This window comes from Triturus cristatus, chromosome 8 (assembly GCF_964204655.1).
Source record: "Triturus cristatus chromosome 8, aTriCri1.1, whole genome shotgun sequence".
Classification (NCBI taxonomy): domain Eukaryota; kingdom Metazoa; phylum Chordata; class Amphibia; order Caudata; family Salamandridae; genus Triturus; species Triturus cristatus.
Genome location: NC_140591.1, coordinates 587,780,528 through 587,805,885, shown reverse-complemented (window position 1 = coordinate 587,805,885; position 25,358 = coordinate 587,780,528).

Genomic DNA, 25,358 nt, shown 5'->3' with positions numbered 1-25,358 from the left:
TATCAACAAATTGGACTATAGCAATTGACTATTAGTGGGTATTGCTTTGCTCCTCTTGCGAAAGTACTCATCTATAAAACTTGTGAATTGCCTCCAAATCACTCCGACTTCATCATGCTGACAACATGCTGGCTGGCCAGCTGCCAGGAACAGAGCCCTCTACCAAATTTTAACTTTGGCCTTTATAGCCATAGAAGGCACCGGCCAAAGCTATATTTCAGAAATTAAAGACACTATCAGGCACATGCATCAAACCTGAAAATTGCGATTCCTTATTTGCGAAAAATAAGGATTTGCAAATAAGGAATCGCAAATAGCCATGCTCCAAAAGAAATGTGAATAAATAGCGAATCGCTATAAATCGTAATCGCAATTTGTGATCTTGCAAATTGTGAGAAATTCGCTAATAGCAAAGTTGCACGGTTGATTCATCTTGATGATGTCACAATCAGGAAGTCAGTCAGCCCATGCCTCATTCAGTGCACAGTCACAGTGAGAGGAGGAAGTTGACTGCAGGAGCTGAACAGCAGTGAAAGGAAACCTGTGAACAATACCTGTTCCTTGTCCAAAATGGATGCAAGCACAGCAGAGGCCAGTCAAGCAGGCAGGAAGCGCAATATGAAGTTTTCAGAGAAGGAAATAGATACACTAATTGAGGATGTGGTAATCAGCCATGACAAGCTGTTTGGCAAATTGTCCCTGAAAGTACCAGAGCAAGAAAAGAGGAAAATATGGATCCGGATTCAAAATAAAGTCAATGCTGTGGGTGTCACACACCGTACCATTAATGATTTTAAAAAGCGATGGTACGACTTGTGCTGTCGTGCCAAGAGGCTGAAGGAAGCCAGGAAGACAGGAGCGGGGACATCAACACAGACTGGGAACACACCCATGGAGGACATGTTGGAGTCCACACTCCAGCCTGAAACTGTCGTTGGGGTGACGTAGCTGGACACCTCTGGAGCGCATAACACATCTCAAGGTAAGATGCATGCAAGTGACCATTGTCATATATTTGAAAATTATCACTTCACCTAAGTACAGCACAAGTGTCCATTATGCAGATCCAGTCCACATTTTCCAAACACAACAAAGGGCATTATGGGAGATGCAGGCAGGTACTTTGGCAAACACACAATTAGAAATGTAAAGACTCAAAAACTAGTGTAACAGACAAATATTTAATTGCAGGAAAATAATGTTTAATGTGACATTACATCACAGACATAAATTAATGCAGATTTTCACTGTTTAACATCACAGATGCAGGGCAAGGAGAAGCAGTGGACAGTGACTGCATGGACACACAGGATACTACTACTGTGGATGAGATGGACACACCAGTGGTACCACAACAACCATCCCGTGTTCCTACTACACGGAGGGCAACAGTCCCACCACTGCAGACAATGGAAACAGTGGATGTGGCACTTGTAACACCAGAGACAAGCCAGGCTCTAGGAACACCCATGCCGACACCCTGAGGACAGGTCCCGATTAGCACAGCCCGAAGCCGGCGTCGAAGAGCGAGGTCAGAATTCACACGGCAGGAGGACCAACATACTGATGTTAGGGGTGGTCTGGAGGGCCAGATGCTCCGGGTTCAGCGCCTGCAGGCAAAAATACGCATTTAGTGCAGGCACAAATTGGAAAGATGGCAGGTAACAATGCTGTCCTGACAGATTGCATGAGGGAACAGACTAGGGTGATGAAGGAGGGACATGTGTCACAGGTGAGACACCATCGCCAGTTGATGCAGCGCTTGCACGCATATACCAATGGAAATAATAGGCTGGCCACCAACACTGCACTGCTGGCACGTAGGTCTGCCACAATGCAGATTGAGATGTCCCATTGGAGTGGGGATGTGGCCAAGGCACTGGGCCAAGTAACAAATATAGTGGAACAAATGCATGCTGCCACAGTTGAGTCTCACAATGTGACGGTGGAAGTGGGGAGTGAGGAGGCCTCAAGCCTCAGCAGTCTGTCAATGCTTGTCCCCACTGCAAGTAAGCGCAACACTCGCAGCAGTACACCCTCTGTAGCCAACATGAGGTATGGAGATGCAGCAGCCGAAAGGCATCTGGGTGTGCGTAGGAGGAAGAGAATAACTGGTATGTTCACAGACATTCAGACATGGTGAGGTAAACATTTGCAGAGACACCAGTTGTGACTGACCTTCAAGTCATAGTATTATTTACATTTTTCATTTGTTCATTCATGCTATTCCTGTGCTACTGGACACCTGATATGTGTGCTTCAACACTGCAATCCATTTATTTTCAGATAAACAAACTTTGATCTTAATAGCCATGTGTTGTCTCATGATTACTCACCTCAGAAATATTTTCTGTGCATCTCCTGCGCCCTTCTGCTGCGCTTGCCCCATGTGCTGCACGTCGGTGTGGCCTTTACTGGTCATCGTCCTCTGACTCGCTGTCAGACACCTCTATAGGAATGCCTCTCCTTGTGGCAATGTTGTGTAATATGGCACATGCAGCCACTATCCTGCAGCATTGTTGTGGTTTGTATTGTAATGCTCCACCTGTTTTGTGTAGGCATCTGAAGCGGCTCTTCAACAGCGCAAACGTGTGCTCAATTATGTTCCAGGTGGAGATATGCGACCTCTGCTCATTGGAGGTTGTAGGATTTAGGTACGGCGTCATGATGTAATTCCCCAAGGCGTAAGCGCTGTCACCTACATGGAAGTAAGCAAAGGGTCAGTGGCGGTAATGCATTGGAATAAGTACAATGTTTGTGAGAATTAATAACACATGTTTACCAAGCAGATGTCCCTCTCCAAATGCACCCCTGGACAGACGATTATGCCACTCTGGCGGAATATATAGGAATCATGGGCGCTTCCTGGGTATTGAGCCACAATGTCAGTTATTATGTATTTTGCATTGTATGTTTAGGGAATTATAACATTTCCCATTCCTATATATGTATTCATTATCTGCAGGGGGACATATTGCTACATGTGTGCAATCAATGGAACCTAAGACTTGTGGGAAGCGGGCTATCTGATAAAATTCCTGTTTGGTCTTGGTCAGGTCATGTGCGGTTATGAGGAAGCTAATGTGGGAGTTGATCCGGGACATCATGGCATTGAGGAATGCTTTAAAGATACGTGACAGTGCGCTTTGAGACACACCTCCAGCTACTGCTATGACCCCCCTGAAAACTGCCTAACGCCAGTAGGTGCAGGCAACATAGGACCTGCACATGTGTGGGTATTGCATTGGTCCTTCGTGTCTGACGATGCAAAATGGGATCCAATTCAGATATTAAATCAGTGATCATTGCAGCATTGAGCCTATACTTGTTGTATATCTCCTCCTCTGTCTGTCCTAGCAATGTAATGCGGACTCTGAAGATGCGCTCCTGTATTTGTCTTCTTCTGTGTGCTGCAGCCTGGAGCCTCATCCTCCTCGCCATTAGGTAAAGCACTGCCATTGTGAGATGTTCAGGGGCATTCTGGGTGTGTTTAAGTGAGTTTCTGTTGAATTTCAGCTGTATGTGATTTGCACTCATGATTACCACCTGGTTGTGATCCTTCTTATTTTGCTCTTGCTAAATTGCGAATTTCCAGGAAATCGCAATTTGCGATTTTTCATGCATTAAATTGCGATTGTTTAATTGCGATTCGCTAATTGGGAAATGCAATTACAGAATCACAATCCAATTCTCAGAATTATTTGCGATTCCTTATTTTAGTGAAAACATGTGTTTTCGCTGTTTTTCGTTCATGCATTGCTGCCGGGTACTATGAGAGCGCAAATGGGCTATTTTTGCGAATCACAAACATAGCGAATCTGTTAAGGGTTGATGCATGTGGGCCTATATCCTTTTAAAACTCCTTTTCACAATTTAAGATGAGCCAACCGTCACCTCCTTACAAATCAAAAACACCCACACCACATCCAGATTCCAACCCTTTAACTTTCTTAGACTGGCACACTGAAAAGCTCTCCCAGTGAACATCAGAGCTAATCCAACACGACAGGACTATAAACCCAATCTAAAAACACACTTAAAACTTGAAGGCCGTAGAAAATAAACATTTTTTGTGGAAGGGCCTCAATGTAAATATGTTGAGCTCTGTTTTATATTTGTGCTTGTATGTGCAATCTGCTGTACAGTATTTCAGATGTCTGTTTGTCCTTGAGTTCTTACTCTACAAACAACAGATTAACTTTTATATAGGTTCATTGGTTAATATGGCTCCCCACTCTCAACCTGTTGCCCTATAGAACATTTCTTGATATTCATTTAAATCAATAAAAAAAATCACCTAAAAAGCTACTGGTGTCCCCTCTCAAAACAAAGTATTATTTTTGAGTCTCTCCTCATTAGCCCCAATGTTTTCAAATCATTAGCCTCTAAGGGCCTCAGTATGATTGTTGTCCCCCAAATACCCCCCCAGAATTACCAGAACTGGAAATGTTGGTTACCAGATGAGGGGGATTGTGGTATTATGACGTGACCGCTGGGAGCACCCTCACAAATAAGAAAATACAGGAGTAATCCGTAATTATGTTCTTAAGTCTCCCTAGAATTCCTTATGGACTTTCACTTGGGGATTCCACCTTATTGGAGCAGGTGGAATTCCCTGGTGAAACACAGTGGAACTACAGTATACCCAATGCCTTTGTTATTCCGTTGGTTTGGTAACTCCTGTTACTGGCCCCATCCAAATGACAGGAAAATACAAACACACACACACACACACCCACACACATAGACATGGCAGAAGTGTTGTTTTGATTAAGACTATGAAACATTTCACTTCTCTGTGCCTGCTTTTTTGCTGAATGTAAATCTGGTTCCCTCAAATTTTATAAAACTAGTGTCTCTAGTCTTTGAATACACTTCTGGACATCTTGCGAGGAGTATGTGCACTCATTTTGTTCCTTCCTCTTGATGCTTGTTTCTGCCCTGAGCATTTTCAGAATGCTTTACAGTTTATTCATGTTAGACCTGTCATCCTTAGGGTAGTTTTCCCCCAAACATTTTGCCTTCATCTCTCTTATTTTTGCTGATCTGGTTTGGATTATTTGCACCTTACCACTGTTAACCAGTGCTAAAGTGCTTGTGCTCTCTCTCCTACACATGGTAGCATTGGCTTGAAACCAATTGGCAGATTTAATTTACTTGTACGTCCTTAGCAAATCAGCACCAAATTTACCCAGGGCCTGCAAATTATATATGCTGCTAACGGGCTTGCAGAACTGATTATGCCACCCAGTTAAATAGACCTGTAAAGCATGTCTCAGGCCTGCCATTGTGTCCTGTGTGCACAGTTTTAAACTGCCATTTCAACCTAGCAAAATAAACCTTCTGCCAGGTCCAAATGTTACTTTTAAATACATATAAGCCATCCCTGTGGTAGGCCCTGAACAGCCCAGAGGGAAGGGTGCACTGTATTTAAAATATTGGACATGTACTTTCAAGTCCTACATATCCTGGTAGTGAAAAACTGTTAAATTAGTTTTCCCCTCCTACAAGGCCTACCTGTCCCATAGGATAACATTGGGTTTCCTTCTTCCATTTAATCAGTGATAGATTTCTATTGGGCGCATGTAGACACTTTGAGGTTTGTATCTCTTTAATGGTAAAGTTGGATTATTTTAAGTCACAATTATGAAAATGACACTTTTAGAAAGTTGACATTTTATGGTCCTAACCATTTGGTGCCTGCAGCCTGTTTCTGTGTCACATGACTGTGTGTAGCTGATAGTTGGGCTTTTTTTATTCCTCCCAGACATCCACCCAATAGAGGGAATGAGTATACCTGGGTGGACGGGGCATCAACTGGCAGGATGAAGGATGAATCTGGGCACAGCCCTACTTGCAACTGAATATACTGTATCCTACCTTCACACAAAGGATATGTCACCTCTGCATTGTTCATGTAGCCAGCTTGGAGCCAGGACAGGGGAGGCAGCAAATTTGAAGGACTTCAAAGGGAAATCTATAGAAACTTCTCCAACAACATGGCGGCTGTCAGATAACGGTCGCGGCCGCACTCACCTCGGGTCCTTCCGTAGAATGAGGGGAGAATGAAGGGAGGGATTGCGAGGCCCCTTTGAGACAATTTTCATTGTTTTTTTCGTCGGCAGGACACCCGCAGCCTCTGGCGGGCTCTCCTCCGCCTCTCTCTCGCCCAGACTTGATGGGCTTCAGCGGTGAGCTTCTCGGCTGGAGGTGGGAGGAGGCGGCGAGGCATCGCAGGTGCCGGGTCTCTGCCTGTTTCTGGTTCCGGGTCTCGGGGGCAGTGTCAGCACTTGCAGCGGTGGCTGCGGCTGAGCAAGTTCTCCCGGAGTTGCTGGGGGGTCCTCATCGGGAGCAGGCAGCTGTGACACCAGAAGTACGGGCTGCACGCCATCCCCTAGATGAAGGTGCAGGCGGAGGTGACAATCAAGCCTCGGGGGGGTAAAATCTCCGGTAAGGTGTAATAATTTTTTTGGTTTGGCTGGTTTGGTCCCGACGTCTTGGGGAGGCTGCATTGATACCCTCAGTAACTGTATGGAGGTGAATGAAGGCGGTTATTCAAAAGGAATTGTTTCGCCCCCTAGAGTGGGCTGGTATACCCTAAGAGCTAGAGCTGCCTACTCACTGCAGAATTTAGAAGCCACCCATGCCTCTGCGACCCAAAAAAAAAAAGACATCCATTGTCAATCTAACTAAGGCGAAGCTAAGGAGGTCCGGAGCTAGATTTGGGGAGAGCTAAGAGGAAGAGGAGGAATTGAAACAGAGAGGGGTTTCTAAAACCAAAATTAGAGTAAAAAAGAAACCCGTATTTATTTCAAAAATTACCCCCTCGTTAAAGACTTATTATAGAGTCAATGCCGCCACAGCGGAGCCTAGCCGAACTACGGAAGTGACCTCTGATGATCCGGAGGGATTTTTTTCCAAAGTAAAATCAAAGCCTAAACAGAAACCTGCCGTAAGTGATGGGAGAGCATCCTCCCCTATGACCCCTTTCTCTCAATGCAAACAAAGGGGGGCTAAGCAAATTACCAAGCGACCCATCGGGCCTCCCACTGACTCTCCAGTGCCTAAGGCCACGCAACAAGGTGTAACCCTTTCAAACAGGTTTAATGCCTTGGGGTCACAGGATGAGGAAGTGACTGCATCGGCCAAAGATCCCTCTAGAGACTTATCAATAGGAGTTCCTCCTGGGCGCATGGAAGCAGGAAGCATGGAAGCAGCAGATGACTATGAAGTGCGATCTTTGTCCGACATATCGATCGCCATGAAGAAGGAGATGTTAAGTGGGTTTAAGGTATCAGAACTAAACCAAGCAGAGCTTGCTGGAAGGTTTTCTGTCTCCGAAGCCAACCAGGCAGCGATCAAGGCATCCTGTGAAGTTTTGTCTCAGAGGCTCGATGAGGTGGTGGTAAGGACGGGCCTTCTCGAAGCAGAAATACCTGGCATCAAAGAAGCCATAAGTGAGGCCACAAGGGAAGTAGGGAAGTTAACCTTGCAACAAAAGGCTCTGAAGGACGACATCGAAAGGCTGGAAAACCACTCAAGAAAGAACAATTTTAGACTCCTTAATATCCCCGAGAATCTAGAAGGATCAGACATAAAGGGGTTTGTTATTTCCATCTCAAAGGGATCTGTTTTGAAGGATCAGTCTGACATCGATCTGATGTCGGAAATCCAAAGAATTCATTGAGACCCCTATAGAAAAAATCCGGAAAAACAGAAACCCCGGAAGATTCTGGTCAACTTTCTCTCCTATTCAGTAAAAGATCTAGTTCTATCACTTGGTATTAAGGAGGGCTCTTTGACTTTCTCCCCCAATGGCTCGGATCTATTTACCTTTCAGATTAGGTCTGACATCTCCCACATAACGTCTACAAGGCAGTGGGAAATGGGTAGCAGATTGGAGGAAATTAGGTCTCTGGGTGTAAAGGCAGAGTTAAAATTCCCGGCTCAGTTGCGTGCCATGCATAATAATCAGATGCACTTATTCCACACAGTTGAAGAAGTAGATCTCTTCATGGCTGGATTAAGGAGGGCAGAGCAGGCAAAGTGAGAAACGTCAAGTAAATCAGCAGGGGGCCTCTTTACAGGATAAACATATTTCTTGTTACACATCTTTCTTCCTATTCCCTCCCCCATTCTTTTTCCTTAGTATATTTCTTCTTTAGCTGAGCCCGAGGTGAGGGCGACCTAATGGGCTTACCCATCTTTAAGGGAGGGCTCCTCAAGGGGTTAGGGGCACTTATGGGGACGTGGGAGGGCGGGGGAGCTTTGGGGGTGGGGTCACCAGGGGTGGGCAAGGATTAAATATAAAAATAAAAATAATAAAATCCAAACAACCTCATCTTACTTTTCGGATTTAATCATTGAAACGATATCAAGGTGGAAGGGTGATGTAAACGGATGGCAGATGTAATTACAGATCAGGCCGGTTTGGGCCTTCTCTCCTGGAACGTAAATGGGTTAAGATGTACTAGGAGGCAAAGGTTGATAATGAAATACCTGGAACTCGCAAAAGCTCGGGTTTGCCTCCTACAGGAAACTCATTTGACCACCGGGGAGTCGGATAAACTATTTTCAGGAGTACCCTGGATAAAAGCCTATGGTGTCTCGGACCAAAATATGAATAGTCATGGGGTGGCTGTCCTGGTCAAACGGGGGTTAACCTGTTCGATTAAATCCATCCAGACTGACCAATCAGGGAGGTGGGTGATAGTGCAGTTGGACTTTGGGGGTACTGTCTTAACATGCGCTTCATTCTATGGTCTGAACATCGACGACCCTTCTTATATTGTTAAGCTGCAATCCAAGCTCATGCTGGCAGCTCCCCCAATAATTGTTGGAGGAGATTTTAATGCCTTATTAGACAACTTGGATAGGTCGAATCAGGCGCGCTCCATTGCGACTCCTCTTGTTAGACGGGCAATGAAGAATCTGATTCATGACCTTGGCCTGGTCGATGTGTGGAGGTTTACGAAAGGGGATAGAGCTGGGTATACTTTTTACAGCAAGATATTTCATCACTCCTCCAGGATTGATTACCTATTAGCTAGTAAGTCTTTACTCGAAAAGGGTTCTGATATATCTATTCTCCCTAGCCATCTCTCGGATCATTCTCCTGTTTTCTGTTCCATCAAAAAATTATCCAAAAAAACTCAATCGAGATGGACACTTAGTAGGGGAAGGTTAGACAATCCAGATTTAATTCAGGCAGTTAAAACATCATCCCTGGAGTTTTTTGATACCAACATAGGTTCAGCTGTCATTGAGGTCGTGTGAGACACCTTTAAGGCTACCCTGAGAGGCCGATTACACAGTCTCATATGCTTTAAAAATCGTACTGAAGGACGTGAATTAAAATTGGGCGAAGAAAGGATCGGATTGCTAGAAGCCGAGCTTCTGAGGCTTTCAAATTCCCTTGACGGACAAAGAAAGTCGCTGGCAGAACTCGAACTCGAACTTAAACAGGCAAGACAAAGCTATAGAGGCATCTTACAAGAGAAGTGCAAGAAGCAATGGGAAAGGAGTAAGATGGAGAACTATGAGTACGGGGAGAGGGCTGGGGCTCTTTTGGCGTGGAAGGCGAGATCTGACCGCTCGAAAAATGATATCGTCGAGCTGGTGATAAATAATCAAGGGGATAGATCTACAGATATAGGTGACATACAAAATACTATGCTTACCTTATTTGCGGATCTTTATAGGGAGAATCTATTCCCCTCTAAACAACAAATCCGCGGGTGGTTGAGCTCAAAATCCCTCTCCACATTAACTCAGGCCAATAAAGATTTCCTCGATTCTCCAATCACACTGCAGGAGATAAGAACTCAAATAAAGATCTCCAAAAATGGGAAAGCCTCTGGTATTGACGCCCTCCCAAACAAACTGTATAAATCCCTCTATGAGGAAGTAATTCCAGTCTTGGGATCCCTGTTTCATTCAATCTACAGTCCAACAGGTCATGTCCCTGACTCGTGGAGGGAGGCAATCATTGTCCTGATCCTTAAGCCAGGGAAGGACCCAGTTAAAGCGGACTCTTACCGCCCAATCTCCCTGCTAAACGCAGATTATAAGATCTTTATGGGTATCTTGGCAGGGAGATTGGGCAAATTAGCCCCCGGACTGGTTAATACAGACCAGAAAGGGTTCATCACCGGGAGACACATTCAGGAACAAACCCAGCTACTTATTGGGAATATCGATCTGGCGATCTCTAGACTCGAACCCCTGGCAGTGGTCGTGTTAGACGCCGCCAAGGCCTTTGATAGGGTGTGCTGGGCCTACCTTTGGGAGGTGTTGGAGGAGATGGGATTTGGCCCCATTTTTATCCATACTCTGAGAGGGTGCTATCAGGACGCTTCAGCTAGGATCTTCATCAATGGCGTACTCACTCCCAGTTTTAATATTCAAAGAGGGACCAGGCAAGGTTGCCCCATCTCTCCTTTACTGTTCGATCTGTACATTGAGCCTCTTGCCCAAGGCTATAAGGCTAGATGAGACCATACCCCCGTTTAAGACTCAGCAATATCGCTCTAAAATTGCATTATATGCGGACGACATAATCATCTGTACAGATAACCCTGAGATAACACTGCCAAAGGTCGGGGCTCTGTTGGATGATTTTGGGTCAATTTCCGGGTATTTGGCTAACTCCACGAAGACGGAGGTTATGTGCTGGAATATAGATCAGTGGGGTGGGGCCTCCAGCAATAAATTTAAATATCTTGGTATTATCATTGTGAAAGATCTCGAAAAAATCCCATCAATTAATGTTGAAAAAATAATAAAAGAAATTGATCAGTTGTTCGCAAGGTGGAGGAATCTCCCCCTGACCATCTTTGGGAGGGTGAATCTAGTAAAAATGACCATCCTCCCGAAATTAACGTACCTGTTCAACGCGGTTCCTCTAGGTTTTCCTAAACACTCTATCTCAAAGGCGCAAAGTAAAATTGGGAGTTTCATCTGGGGTGAGAAGGGTGTTAGGTTATCTTGGAAAAAACTGAGGCGCCGCTTAGCTAAAGGGGGATTGGCCCTCCCAGATATTCGTTGCTATCTGGTCGCCTTTCAATTTAAGGCTATTAGGATGCTTTTAGGTGAACCAACTGCATGTGCCTGGGGTAAGTTGCTGGGGGAGTCGGTCACCACTGAAGGCGGGGGTGGGGTAAGGCAGGGTTTCTCTACAAGTTTGGTTCACCAAAATTCTTTAAACGAGTAAGGTTGAAGGTGATCAAAAATGCCTTGGAGGTCTGGTATTTCATCCGCTCCAGATGTGGGATAGGCTACTACTCCGGACAGGCACCGATCTGGGACTCCCCTGGGACCCCCCCCTGCCTCCAGGCCAGTATGGCACTTCCAATTATAAGAGCTGGGGTCGTGACTTGGTCTGAGTTGGGGGATGAAAATGGCATACATCCTTGGGAGGTATTAAAAGCAAGAATAGGCCCGGGGTTTTCGAGATTTAAGTTCATCCAATTAAAATCTTGGTTCGAAACAGAGAAGGAGAATCTAAGGGGTAATGGAGATGTGGAAGTGGTTCTTAAAAACACTCAACATTTGAAGAAGGAAATCTCCACTTGGTACAGGCTCCTGATTAACGCAGATGATGTTGGTATTCCACATCAGGTGTCAGCCTGGAATGACTCTCCCTTCGAAGCGGATATCGGGAATCTCTTGGAATCTTCCATGATTCTGCTTTATAAATACACAAATTCTGCCAGTTTGAAGAAAAATAATTTTTTTGTCACTAATCGAATCTACTATACTCCGGAGAAGATCTCGAAATTTGCCCCAAACCCCGAGCCAAGATGTCCCAGGTGTTTGCTCCCTAAAGCCAACGATATACATATCTTTTATGAATGTTTCAAATTAGGAACATATTGGGAAGGGGTGTGCAGATACTTATGTATGACCTTTGGAATTGATATTGTGTTGAATGGTTCTCTGATTTTTTTCGCTAACGATCGGGTGTCTACTGCCTATATGGATCAACCACATAGAGGGCTGTTACTATGTCTGATTTTGCTGGCCCGAAGGGAAATCTGTCTTAAATGGAAAGATCCCCTCCCCCCGAAAGTCGAAGATTGGTTAAAGTCTGCACTGGCTATGGCTCGGCTAGAAATCATGAGATCCAGCCCTAGCCTCCCTACATTCTGGGCACCTTTTATACGTTTGGGTCAGGAACTGAGACTTTGTTGACTCCATTACGCAGATGTTAAGGGTCGATAAATATCATGGTCCTATGATTAACACCTAAATCCCGGACGATAAAAGGGGATTGGTTGGATAACCTAAACAAGCGCAGGCGGTCGGAGGGCGCCCCATCATCAACGTCGACCGGATATGTCCTGCTAGCAGTTTATAGGTGAGATGAGGACAAAAAAAAAAAGAAACTTCTCCAACTTCAAAGTAGGCACCAGGTGTAAATATTGGACCCTCAGACTCAACTCTTCCAAACAGAAAGGGACCTGTGGAAGACTGAGCAGAAGGGCTGCTGTGCTGCTTTCCTGCAAGAAGGACATCCAGTTTGCTGCCCTGCTGTGCTGCCCTGCTGCCTTTCTACCTTCGTGACAATGACTGGACCTGCATCTTGAACCCAGCACCACAAGAGTGACTTCAAGAGTTAGTTGTCTGGCCTCCTGATCAGAGCCTTAGGGACAGAACAGGCTCCAACATCCTTATGCCCAGCACCAGGACTCTGCCAGCTGTGAGTCCTGCCCTCTCAAAGGGTGCCACTCCAGACCTGGACCCTTGGAAGTGGGCCTGAAGTTGCTCTTTCAGCCCAGCTTTGGTCGCAGCAGAAACGACATTGTGCAACACCTCCTCTACACTGATTTTTGTATCGCAAGTCTCTTGTCTACAGCAGTCTCAACAAGGATACCGGACTCAGCATTGCCAGCCCCATAACCTCTTCTGCACCAGCCAGTGAGTGACGGATGTTCTTTTCAGTACTGCGCATCACAAGCCCATCATTGATGGCATCCTCGAAGATGACATAGGACCTTGCATTGCTGCTTCGCAGCTCTTCAGGATCGCTGCTGCACGACTCATACACGACGCTGGATCTTGTAACACTCCACAACCGGCATTTAGGGTACTTTGTTCAGTGGGCCTAACTGGGTCCCAGTAGCTGGCCCACGCTCCACCGCGACTGGCCTGAACTTGTGACTTTGTTAACGGTCTAGTACGACCAGGTAACCATAGTTGGCGGTTTGTGCTTTTAAGTGCTTGTTTCACTTATATTTTTTTAATTGCATAGCTCCGGTTCTACTGTGTAGAGTTTTGTTGATCTGGTCTCAAATTTTTTATTAAATTTAACTCTATTTTTTAAATTGGTGTGGGATGCTTCTTGTGTTGCATTTTCACTTTATTTAGTGTTCGAAGTGCTCCATAAGTACTTTGCACATTGTAAGATAAGCCTGACTGCTTTTGTGCCAAGTTACAGAGGGTTGAGCACAGGTTAATTTGAAGTTTCGTTGTGACTTCACCCTGACAGGGATTGTGATTGGTGCTTGAGTAGGGGTTCTCCTCCCTCAACCAGTAAACCAATTTCTTACAATAAATATTAACAATATTGTTAAATGCAAATATACAATAATAGGTTGTGCAACCTCTACCCTGGCTAGTTCCACCAACCTGAAAATACACCATTTGTCTTGAGGGGCCCAATTTGACAAACCTAGCTGTTGAAACACCAGCACTGAATGTTGTTGTTTTCTGACCTATAACCTGTGTTTGGTCTGACCTGTAGTTATTTTGATACAAGACAGGTACTTGTGTCAAACACTTGCAATTACAGTTTCTGTTTATTTTTAAAGAAGACAGACATTGATTATGGTCTTGGAAAGTGTTACAGTTCTTTCATGCCTAAAAATTATGCCTGGTTTCAACTTAAAACAGATGAACAATGGTGTATCCAGGGGCGTAGCTTCAAGGAGGTGTTACACCCCCCTAATAAATGCATTCTCTAATGAAATATTTGGTACAAGTACTTTCAGTCAGGTATAGTGAGATGTCTTTCGGATTTCACGTGGAATTTGTGCATGCAAACGCTGACAAAAATACACACACACGCACTCTCATCTGTTTTTAAAATACTAAAAAATATTGATGATTTTTCAAAACATTACTTTTTCTCACAATAAGTATCCCCACCAATCCGCATTCTCCTCCCTTTTCACCGCCCCTTCAGCCCCTTTTTTTCGCCCTGCTTGTCATATAATGTATTTTAACTTTATATGCCAGCGATATTGTCGGGAACTCTGACCCTCACTCACACCCAATCTTACTGACCAAGCTACGCCCCTGGTTGTATCACGTAGATCGTCAGACACACGTGGACATGTTCACAAAGGTCGTTCTTGGCTCAAGTCAAACTGGGAAAAGTCGTTATGTTTGCACGTGCACGTGAACATAACACAATAAACCAAAGCATGACGCACGCACGTAAGTCTGACGTACGAAATACACGAAACTCTGAATGGAGCATAGAACACGATTAACCTGATTTCAGCATATTTTCCTTGTCTAACCTCTAGCCATGCAATGTCCACACCCACCCCTTGACACACCAAAATGGATGCTATCTATATCGTGCAGTAGGTGTGGGAAAATGTGCTAAGCAGTTCAGTGTTCCAGGATGTGTAGAGGAAGTAGAACCATTTTTGGTAAAACATTTATTTACTGGAAAAATACAGCATTTAAAAACATCTGCCGAATTCCACAGCTCCGTTCTTCTGCGAATTTGTGGAACCAGCTGATTCTGCACATCCACCTACTTGCAGACAATGGGGCACTCCACCCACTTCGTGACTCAGCTGTTCCACTCAGTCTCACAGGTCTTTGAAATACTGGGGAGTTCTGAGAAATATCAAAAAGAGTCGTTTGCACATTTATACCGAACCTTTGTGGTCTTTTGGGTCACTTGGAACTAGAAGTTGGAAATTCTTTACATAATTAGTGTGTGAAAAATTAATTAGAGTATTAGATGAGAGTCATTGTTGTCACTCGTTTAGCCTATTTCTTCTGTGTGTGAGTGCATGCATAGGTGTGCGTATTTGTGTAGTTTCTAACAATATTTCTCAAATTCCATTTAGTACAATACCAGCATGGGCAATGAGAACACTCACCACTCATACATACACTATTTGCAATAAAAAAAATCTATTTCTTGTTCTGATTGTTAGAGGCGGAGGAGGGCCAGGAGTGACATTCATATGCACCTTCGTCAGCCAAAAAATGTGCACCCCATGACCTTTTTACACTATACGCGTGGCTGGGGCCTGATCCCAAAACATTTTTGACTGGGACTATGCCATGTCCTGGGTGGTAGGTAAGGCAGTGCTTGGTGGAAGCACCTTGTACACACTTATTACGAAAATAGAAGTACTCAAAGAAAAAATATGCTTACGCAAATTCCAGCCATGCATATTCCTGTGGCTTCTCCATAATGAAAAAAAAAACACTGTGGTAGACGCAGGGGACTAACAGCCCGGGAGCAAGTAGCGCCTTAAATTGGGATCTTAATTAGGCCTGGGCTAAAATTCCATTCCGGTCACGGAAATTGCGATAATTTGACATTTTCGCGTTCCGCGGAGAGCGCGAAAATGTCAAAATTTCCGCAATCCGCATTTTACCGGAAATTTTGTGCTTGCTCGCGCTATAAAATAATACATTCTCGCTTGCGCCCGATCGCCTTACCTGAATCCCCGCGTTCGCCGACAAGTTTTCCCGATCCGGTCGCATTCTCCATGAGATGTTGGATTGTTGGTAACCATTTGCTCTGTCTCGCGACAGATCGCGCCCGCAGTGACGTCATTCGTCGCGCGATCACGTCTTTCTTCAAACAAGATGGCCGTGCCCGCGAGCAACCACATGGGTAAGTTGGCGAGCCGCGACCATGCAGAAAATACCGCGAACGGGCGGGAAAAAACTTCCGCATCTTCGCGATATTTCCGCGTGTTTGTGGAGATTTTTAACATTTTCGCGATAATTTGCGAAAGTGAATTTCGCAAATTCCGCCCACCCCTAATCTTAATTACAATTGATGCAATGTTTAGCGCACCTATTAACAACCAGGTGCGACAAAGAAGGCACACTTTGTTAAATTTCGGCAGGTGATCCTGCTGGAATTTAAACAAGGGGAACAGAATTCACCGGACTTGCAAATGTTGGTGTTCAAAGCAACAAAATATGCATATTATTCTCCAAAAAGTCAGAACAGGTGATAATTATTGCACCTAATTAATTTGGAACACCACGGTGTTACATTTTTATCGGGTGTGAAAATTATTGGCCAACTCTTAATGCATGCTTTTCATAGATTTCCATATCTATTCCTACAGGGGTTTGAGAATCAGCCAAAAAAATATGCAAATCATTAGCAAATACCTAAAATATGTAGATTTACTTATTTTGCAAGTGAACCAGTCTCCAAGTAACTATATAAACTAAGCACACAGTAATAAAATGACTGTGGGAGTTTGGCTTCTTGCCACCTGTTGTGATAAGTTGGTACAGGCCATGTATTCTGCAACTGAGCATTCTTTAAGATCGCGCATGACTATGGGACAAAATAACTGGTTTGTAGGGCACCTCTCCTTTTCTTCTTCATATATTCACTATAAATATGGTGCTTACATTTGGAAGTAGTAAGGGGCTCAAAATGTTGTTCCTGCCTTCCATGCATGACAGAGCAGTGGGTGAAAGCCTTATTCAGTGTTATGCTTTGGGTCCCCTGAGTCATCTTACCTAGGTGACAGGGGCCTACTGAGTTCAGGAGGCCCAATCCCAAATGGTCACACCCCTTGGGTGTGCACAGCATATAGGGGCTGCATAGGACCCTCTAATTCAATGCTGATATTTACATTCCACCCCTAAATTAAATCTGTAGTCCATCATTAAAAAAGCTTTTCTGAATGGTGAAGTGTTGGTTCTTCAGCCAGCTCCTCCGCTAAGGCGGAGGTGCATCACCGACTGGAAAAATAAAATGATAATAACGTTATTAGCATCTAATCTTCCGTACTGGCTATGGGGCTACGTGAGGGTGGGATAGGGCTGGGGTCACAGGGAGGAGGAGGAGTGGTTTGTGCACCATAAGTGCGCATGACAGCTTGACCGGCGGTCTTCGGCCGGCCAAAGAGTCATGCACACCTAGAATTTGTAAACCTGGGTGTGTTTCACAGTCGGTTGGAGAACAGTCCCAAAGCTCCCAGGCACTGTCTGAGTAGCGAAACAGGCCGCTCAGACCAATCACGATGCTTCTGTCATACTGGTGACTCTAGCCTCGTGATTGGCTTAGGGGAGCCTGTGTGTGGCTGGGAGCCAGGAAGAGAAGAAGACAGAGGAGTAGCTGCTGGCGGTAATCAGGGTGAATGGTTTTTAAGAAAGTGTGTATCCTCCCCTCTTACCCCGCCCTACTACTCCCGCTCTGGAGCAGCTGCCACTGAGGTTCTGTATTATGGATAGGGAGCATTTCTGTCCCTCTTCGGCATGATAGATTCCCTGAAGCAGCCCGGTGTTTGTTTCGCACTAGTGGGAAGATAGAAGGGAAGTGACGGAGGCACAGATTCAGTGCAGCACTCCACGAATTAATGATGAACTGGGGTCTGTGCCCTCCACACCTCTAAGAAAGTCGTTCAGGAAAGAATTTGGCCAGAATGATGCTCGGTGCGTGCATGCCACTTTGCTCATGCATAGCTCATGTTCGTATGCTCTAATTCTTTTCAAGATATTGTGCAAGTGTGAACTGAGCTTTTATCAATTATCAATAAAGAAACCAAGATAGACAGGTCTATAATTTCTATACATTTTAGCACTCAACGCAGCTGTATCACAGAATTGCACCAGTTCATATGACGCATAACTCTTTGTAAATTTGTAGGTGTGAAGTATTTCAGCACTTTGACTCCGGTGGCCAATACAAAAGGATGCGGAATGCGAAGGTGAGCCTCTGAGTATGACATATCTCACAGCTATTCATTGGGCGTTGGCTGGATAGTGACTCCTGGAGGTTTGGGGGCACACCTGAGCTGCAGGGATGTGTGTTACACGGCAGCCCTTTTTGACTCTTAAGAGATGTGCTTGGATATTTGATATCGATCCCTTCCTTCTCTGTGGCAAATTTCATGCCCACATCATCCCTTCTCTCCCGCATTTTTGAATAAATTAACTCATGAGACAGTGAAGTGGGAATGTGATCTCCTTGTAAGAAAACCATACTCTTTCTCTGATGACATATAGTGACAATTAGTTTTGCCGGTATCTTTGCGGCAGAAACCTGGTATGGGCAAACTCACAGGTTTAAAAGATGTTCAGTTTGGGATATACTGCCTTTAGATTGCTCTGAATTCTAGCAGAGTAATACGTTTTACTCCCACTCACAATTTTTAGTTCCCTTTGGGCCAGTAATGGCTTCCAAACCATATACTGGTTCAACCCCACAGACACGTTAGTTTATGCTGCACAATAGATCGCCGGTTCAGTTTCAGTAGTCAGTCTGGATCTAATAGCATTCTCTCCCAGTAGTACCGTTAGTGTGAGCGACATCACTTCCTGTTTAGAAGTACCTCTCCAATGAACGCCTACACAACACATGTGTGTAACTAGTTCCATGTTTCTTGCGGTCATTGTTTTCCACAAACACAAACAATTATCGTCTCCTTTTGGCCCTAACCTATACTGTGAAATGTGTCTTTGCAGTGTTATGCAAAACACCCACACATGACACTCTGATGCCTCATGGACAAGTAACTGATAAACGACCCGCATGGTTCAGGTTAATGCTAAACCCAATTTATGCTGCAGATCAAGGTTTGCCCAAACATTTTTTTTTACTTAACCCCCTATTCCCTCAGCAAAAGTAATCACCACCCACCTAAACAAACTTTATATAAAACATATGTTAGAATACGACGTGGTGCAAAAAGCAGTATAGCTGCCCTACACTTAGTATAGAATATATAGTTGTCAGCATTTTCTTCATAAGTATGTCCATGAACTCCGGATGACCTCTCTGTGAACCCACTCAGACCTGAACTTTGAAAAACCTGAATATTGTATGATGTGTCTGGTGATGAAGATGGCCTTGCAAATTCAGGAGGGGCTTTGGCTAATTACTGTCCTCAATGTCGAAAACTCTACTCAGATCAGTTTTCAACTCACTGAACACATGTTCATCTTAAACACTTTTCTAGTCAGAGGACTATTTGGCAAACGGTGCAGACTTGTTATTTTTTATTTCCATGGCTCTGCATTGCCTGGTAAAGGGTTTGGATGGTCATTTAGAGGTTATTGGTGATGGGACATCTGATCAATATTGCCAGGCGCCCTATCAGCCAACCTGCCTGTTTCTCCACCTCATTTAGAGGCATGGAAAAGCTGTACTTCTGATGGAGGGCAACACTGTCTATTCTATTGGAAACACCTTACAGGCAAAAGAGGACCAGGTGATAAGGCATGAGCAAGATCCACCATGCTCATTGTACACATTACGTGCGCCTTACTCAGCGCGGGCGATACAGACCACGTAAGGTTTTCTGCCGTGAATGTCATGATAGCCCCGGACAGGGAAAAGAAAGTGTTCCCACACTCTGGGTGAATTGGCTCAGTTTGTCAGGGACATTACATTTTTAATTCTTTGCCCCCAAAAAACTTTGATTTGAGGGAAAATTCCAAAAATGTTGTCCAATGTGCCATTTCCCTATGGTTTGACAGTCCAGCTTGCATGATTAGTTTTCACCAAAACTGCTCATGCATTGTTGACAGGTAGCAAATAATATTCTCATTCATTTTCCACAGTTTCATACTCTAAACATGTCCCTAAATCATTTCAGATGAAGTGGAATCGGGTGCTAACTGCAATATATTAATATAAAATATGGCATGTCTTTCCTTACACTACATTTTCCATATCTTTTGCAGCTTGTCTGCTGATCCTTTATACGTCATGCTGGATTGCCCTAATAGCCTTCCCCTGCGAGCAGAGTCCATTGTTATGGTACTCACATGTCCTGTCATTTACTGTTTCAGGGCTTATGTACCTGTGATGTGGTATCACTGTTGAGCCTTGTGGAGAGCATGATAAAAGTGTTGAAGTGTGATGATTGTGTAAGGAGTCAGTTGGGAAGACCAAGTTAGATGACCTAACCTTACGTCTATTAGAGTGTGCACCTGGAAATTTACAGAAGATATCTTACACCTGTTAATATAATTAATACACATTTTTTAATGTAGTTTACTGTGTGTAAACATGGAAATTAAAGGTTCCCCAGTAAAGACCACTGGCTTAGTTGATCTGACCACACATGAGGTTCACTTTGTCTTCAGCTGTATCCTTTCCCTTTTTACAATGTGGCTTAGTTCAGCATGTGCTGAACTAAGTGTGAATCTGAGGGCACACTGTGCATTCCACATGGGGCTCAATATGTAAAGTTTCTTCAGTCAGTACTTCCCATTTAGGTCTGACCTACTTTTGCATTGGGAGAAGTTAGACGTACCAACAGAAAAATGTTTTGTGAATTAGGACCAGACTAAATCAACATTCAGTGAATCTGAACGAATTTCGTGGAAAACGCTCTAAAGAAAGTGTGAAAAACATAATTGCGGCAAAAAGCAGCCCCTTGCGTTCTGGTTGCTCACGTTGGTTCTATGACTGCTGAAATTTGGGGAATTTTGCATAACAAGCCTAACGCAAAAATAAAAAAATATTACATGAATTATGCTGACATAATTAAAATTTAACACACGCTTAATCCTACAACTAGCATCTAGTGCGGTTGCACACTCTGTATCGCAAGAGAAAGCCTGCGATTTTCATATAGGACAACCCAGCACCTAAACATTTTCTATATATTAAATACAATAACCCCTCTACTTTATAGGATTGGTCAGCATATTTAGAACATACGTTTTATTAATGGGCACATATATAAAACCCAATGTCAATATAATCTCTTTCAAAATCCAACAATTCACTATCTGATTCATTCAATGCTTTTCTCTGCCTCAGGATTTTAAGACTGCTATCTTATTCCCGTTGAGACTTTCTTAAGAGTATTGATTTGTGAGACTCAACTTTGATTTAGAATGTAATCTTTTTTTGAACATTTCCCTTTTAAGCTCAACCAGGTCCCTACAGTTCTCGTACCATTTATTACAAGTGGAGAATTCCGAAGCCAGAAACCCGGCCTCTCGAACCCCCAAGAACACTCAGGACACCACGACAAAAGCAGCAGCCTAAGCAACGCAAAAGGGGAGAACCACAGGAAAACACCCCAGAACGCTCAGGCAGCCCCCCAAACCCAGCAGTAGCAGTGACCTAAGTGTGCCCAACAAGGAGAAGCAAGGAAAGGCTCAACATGCCCAACACCACCAGGTAGCCCTACAGCAGACCCGTTCAGAAAAAAGAGGACATGGCCAGCCAAAAGTACCAAGGCACAGACCCAGAGGAGCTAACGAGGCAAGGGCCAAACCTACCAAACCAAGAAGGGAAGAATCCCCAACCAGGAACCAGGCCCCCAACCAAATGGATCTACCACCAGAGATCCCAGAAGATCCATAGGAGGACCAGGCCCCTGGGTGGAGCAGCCAGCCCCAACCACCAGAAGCAACACAGAACAACCGCCAAAAAAAACAAATGGGAAAAAGGAGCTGGGGAACAGGGACAGGTAAACAGGTCAGGACCGAGGCACCCACCAGAACACAGGGGACACCGGGACACAACCCAGAACCATGCCCCAAAAAGACCAGGCAGAAGGAAGCAAGACCAACGAGCACCCAAACCCCCGCTTCCCGGAGACCAACAAGAAGGTTCAGGCACCCAGAAATGCAGACCCCATCCAGACACGAAACGGCAGGGGAGTACCAGAGGCCAGAACCCCATGAAGCACAACCCTCAACTAAGAACGAGGCCAACAACAGGACCACACACCTCGAAAACCAAGGGGCAAACACCAGCAGACCCCACATCCACACCAGGGCACAGCAACCAAGAGAGGGGAGAGGCAAAAAAAACAGGGGAACCCAAAGACCGAACAGGGTCAACAGGGAAGACCCCGACTCAAACAACACGCACCCAGGATGACACCCCCAATCACACCCCTGGGTTGACCAAAGGCGTAACACACAGGACCGAGCAAAGGACAACCACCGACAGTGAGTCCAAAGATAGCCGCAAGAGGGCCAGAAGAACAGGAGCCACCAACAGGGTGGCCCACAGCCCAACCCAGCAGAAGTCCCCACAGGACCCCGAGAAGCCAGCTGACCAAACAACAGACACACCAGCAACAACCAGGATCATGAAGCCCTGCTTTAGCAGTCTCAAGGTTTGAAGACTGGGAATATGGTCAGTGGCAAGCTGAGAGCAGCTTCCGCATTGTTCGCGGTCTTCAGTTAAGCGGCAATACAGTATGTCGATTCTGCGAGCTGACAGTTTGCTTCAGCTTCCTTGGGAGCTTGTAAGTTCCTTCACCACCCGTGTAAAGGTTTTCAGGTCCAAATGCGAGCGGTATGGTTGGTAACAGTTTTTAGGAGACGCTGCTGTGAGGAGCAGTGCGGCTTTGTGCTGGCGCTCGGAGTGCTGTCGCACACCTTCCAGGCATGACAGACGCAGCTGGGAATGCGGAAGCACAAGGTTTGACATGCAGATGCACATGCACGCTATTTTCTGCGTGTTAGGTTGCTAGGCAACTGGGTAGCTCACAAAGCTTTCACTGCACTCTCGTTGCTTGGGGCCTATTTAGGCCAACAACCATGGGATAGATTTAGTCTGAGTTTTTGCAGTGTGCATTGTGGAGGCTTCAGACAATGATCAGGAGCAAGCAGGCCCTAGCAGTGAGTGGCAGAGTCAAGCTGAGACTCTCTCTTTGCATGCCACACAGCTTATGATTCTTGCCCGCAGTGGCTACTGTCTTTAGGGAGCATGAGGGTCCTTCCTCCCCTGAGAAACAAAGCATAGAGCCGTCTACTAGTACTGATGTGGATGGGGAGGAGGATGGGGAGGAGGATGATCTCAGAGGCAGGAATGTGCAGGAAATAAAGGAGGTTCTGCGGCATATATAAGAAAATATGGCTTTTGCATTGCCTCTTTTTATTTCTTTATGCAGTACCAGCATATTTCTTTATTCAGTACCAGTGACAGGAGCCCGCGTCCCTCCCATGCATGTCTCATTTAAGAAGGTTCTGGGGAACGAGTGGAAGGACATTGACAAAAATACCTTTCCTCAATATATGACAAATAGATATTCAAATTCATAAGTTTTTAAAAGAGTTCCCACTGTTTGATGGCAGGGCTGTCGGCCCAAGGGCCTATTATTTCTGAGGATGCCTCCCTGTCGGGTCCAGTGGACAAAAGGGTTGAGTTGGTGGTAAAGAGGTCCTATGCCGCCACCAATTTCTCCATTAGAGCTTCTGCATGTCTGTTGTACACTATCCAGTCACTATTGAAGGATTATCAGAGTCAGGCATAGCTAACGGAGTACTCCTATAACATATAAACATGTTTGTAAAGCGCACATTCACCTGTAGGCCTCTAGGCACTGAATAACAGATGTTTATTGTTACCCAACTCAATGTTACTTGTTTTATCGACCTCAGAAATATGAAAGGCTGAGTGAACCTGCCCGGTTTTGAACCTGTGAACAGGAGGTTGAACACAGGCCCCTGCAGCAAATGCATTAGTCCACTAAGCCACCAGACACATCTTGATGGAACACCGGACCAGGATGTTATCCGACATTTCGTTTTATACCTTGGAGGCAGCTGTGGCATCTGCAGACACTGTAATTCAGGCCTTAAGACAGATCTAGTTGAGAAATTGGAAGGTGTATGCAGCACAGAAGGCTCTGCTAATGAAGATCCTTTTTTCAGGAGTGAAATTGTTCGGTGCACCATTGGAGGAGATGGTGAAGAAGTCAGTGGAGGAAAGAAAGCTGTTGACCCCGTCTAGGTCATCTAGGGTGAGGTTCTTTGGTGGTAAGCTGGCCTTTGGTCAGTTGATGGCTTCTAGGGGCTACCAGCCTTTCGTGGAAGGGGACGTGGCCAGGGTGTATTCCACTGATAAATCCTGATCTTAGTCAGATAGTGGGGCCCCCAACAAACAAAATCCTGACTATTGGCTAGACCTCAGCATGCAGATTCTGGTGGGCAGAAGGTTGAGAAGATTTTTGGACACTTGGAAAAGGTTGATTACAGATCAATGGGTATTTGAGGATCATTAAAGAGGGTTGCACTGTGGTTTTTTGTGCACACCCCTCTTCCATCCAATCCGTGTAGAGGGTTGCCCTTACAACTGTTATTTGTGACCTAGTTTCAAAGGGTCATTAAAGCTGGGGGTCAAGGAATATATTCCATTCTCTTCAAGGTAATAAAAGCAATCAGGAGACTTCAGACCAGTGTTGGATTTAAAGATGGTTAACTCTTTTATTTCACATGTTAAGTTCAAAATGCTGTCTTTACAGGAGATTCTTCCCTTTCTGAATCAAGGGGATGTGATGGCATTCTTGATCTATGGATGCATATCTCCAATCCATCCTTCATTGCAGAGGTTCCCCAGGTTCTGCGTGGGCTCAGAACATTACTAGTTTCAGGTACTCCCTTTTGGTTATCTTCTTCTCCAAGAGTGTTCACAAACATTTTGGCACCTTTGGTGGGCATAATTCATAAAGGGAATAGTTTTTTTTCCATATCTGGATAACTGGTTGATTTCTCCCTTTTCTTTATTTAAGGTGGCCAGCCATGTCCAGGAGGTATGCAGGATTCTAGAGGTTCACAGGTTTCTCCTCAACTTCAAGACGTCTTGTCTAATCCCTATACAAGATCTGGAGTCTATTGGAGGTCAAGGGACAGGTCTTTCTTCCAGTGGAAAGGAGGGAAACCCTAATAAAGGAAATGAGGAGTCTGCTCAGTCAGTATTCAGCTCCTGTGTCGCTATGGTTTAGGTTACAGGGATTGATTGCGGCGGCACGTTTGCAAATGTATCCCTTTATCAATCATCAATCATCAGCTGGCAAATTTGCCCCTGTGCTGTAACATTTCCATTCTAAAGGTACAGGTGTCTCCACAGCTCAGGCTGGCTTTGGAGTGGTTGTTGGACAGCAACAATCTGGCAGGGGGACTTTCTTATCATTTGACTCCATCCCTGGTGGTTACCATGGATGCCAGCAGGTTGGGCTGGGGGGCGACCTTGGACTCTTAGTCTGTTCAGAGAAAGAGGGACCATCTACAGGCTGGTTGTTCCTCAAATTACAGGGAGCTGAAGGCAAGAAAGTTGGCCTCTCTGGAATTTGTATCTCACATCGGGGGTCAGCATGTTCAGGTCTGAACAGACAATATGTGGTGATGGGGTGATTGAATCACTAGGGGATTGC